Source organism: Montipora capricornis, chromosome 6 (assembly GCF_036669925.1).
Source record: "Montipora capricornis isolate CH-2021 chromosome 6, ASM3666992v2, whole genome shotgun sequence".
In the NCBI taxonomy this organism is placed as follows: Eukaryota; Metazoa; Cnidaria; class Anthozoa; order Scleractinia; family Acroporidae; genus Montipora; species Montipora capricornis.
In genome coordinates, this window is record NC_090888.1 from 68716682 (window position 1) to 68718800 (window position 2119).

Genomic DNA, 2119 nt, shown 5'->3' on the forward strand with positions numbered 1-2119 from the left:
CTTACGTCGCATCTGCACTGACAATGAAGATTTTGACGTAAAGCCGGAGCAAGGAGATGGCTATTTTCTTTGGAAACGGTGGTTACCCATAAAAATTGTTGACCGAGCACTCACTCGTATCTTAGCCAGACCACGTGTGGCAGTCATCACTTCAGAACCAGCTGCAGACACCCCTCCCGCTGAGCACTTCACCATCCCTCTGGTCTTAACATACCATCCAATCAACCAACTTATCAAAAGTATCGTCTCACGAAATTTTCACCTCCTGCGCGATGATCCCGATACTCGTTGATACGGTGCGCACATAATTTTGCTGCATACGCTGCTTCAGAAGCGTCCGAGAACCCATGCAACTCATAACTCGCAATGCTAGTCGCTTTAGGTACTAACGTATGCATCTTGGAACTCGTAGTTCGTGGAGCCTCGGCAATTCAGCTCTCCAATTCATCCAGATCTCTAAGAAGTCTTCAGGAAGAGATTCATCCCAAATAACCCCACGGAGCAAAAGCTTTTGAAAGAGGACTTTGGTTGTAATCAGTACAGATGCCAATAGCTCTAACTTTGCAAAGCTTTGGGGGCAAGTCTTTCAACAAGCCAATCTCGCTGGTTGACCATTTCCTCAACTCAAAACCTCCGAAACGTAACATATCAATAAGCTCTTTCTGGATTTGCATTACAGTCTTCACATCAGGCGCCCCAGATAAGCAATCGTCCATGTAAAAAGCTCTTTCGACTGCTGGAAAAGCACAGCTTCGTCATCAGCTAACTGGACCAGAACTCTTTGAGCATGTTAAGCGGAAGATGCAACATCAAAGGTTACTGTCTTCATTCTGTAATCTCAAATTTCGTCCTTTTTTTTTTACAGCTTTATTGGGTACTCCTCCTACAAGGCAGTAGGCGAGAAAAAACTGGTTGGAGGTGCTAGCTTACAAACATAGTTCCATAGTTTAACTATTCTATTAAAATACGAGGCCTGAAAAGTTGATGTTTTACAAAAAGGAGTGCGAAGATTAAAGGAGTTGCTTAGTCTTGCACGACCATGGGAAACAGATTCAGTGGAGATTTAAAATTGAGATGCCTTCAGCCTGTTATTTAATTTATGTTGTAAAGTCTTCGCTCCCTGTAGGCGCAGAAAACACACCGTTCCCGTGGCAAAAGCAAATATCGATGCTCTCTAGAATTCAACTCCTTTTCTGTCCTTTCTGCGTAATGTTTACTATCCACTTCGCTCGGTAGGTGACATAAAAGCACTTCCAAGCACTCCCATACGAGGCGATGGAAGCGACTCCCATACGAAGCGATGGAAATCACGATCCAGCTGGCTTAATTGTACTTGACGATACATCTTGGCAATGTCCGAAGAAAACCCGACAGCATGCAAACGAAAGTGCATTAAAATATCAAGCAAGTCTTCCTGCACCTTTGGGCCAACCACAAGACAGTAATTCAAAGATCGCTCCGCAGCCCTTTTAGACCAAGCATCAAACACCACTCTGAGCTTGATGGTGGAACTTGACTTTCCCATTACACAGTGGTGGGGCATATAATAAACATTCACCGCTCATACATCTTCTCTTGGAGCTCTTTGCATGTGCATGATCCAAATTAATGTACTCTTGGATGACTTTACCATAATCTTCTTTCATTTTTGGATCACATGACAAAGACCTTTCCAACTGATTGAAGCGTTGGATAGCTTGAGAACGGTTTTCCGCCAAACTGCAATCGCTTTTGAACTAAAGAGACACAAGATACCTTCCCTTAGGTTCTCGATAAGTTGTCTCCTTGAAATGATTTTCACAGCTTTTCTCTTCTATAAATCCGCCTAAAACCTCAGCTGTTACAGAAGGGGAATCAGGAAGCAAAGAGAATTCAACTTGAGTAACTTGATTCAAAGTTCCCTTTGATACGCCACCAATGCCAGTAACTATAACTCCACCTTTCAATCTTCGCTTCTTCAGACGTAGGCGTTGTACTAATCCAAGGACCATAAAACTGGACTGTGATTCAGGATCTAATAGAACTCGGTATAATATCTTCTAGCCATTATTAGAGCATGTGTGAACTAATGCCGTTGCCAGTAAGACATCTTTAGTCGAGAATGACTGCCCAACCAATG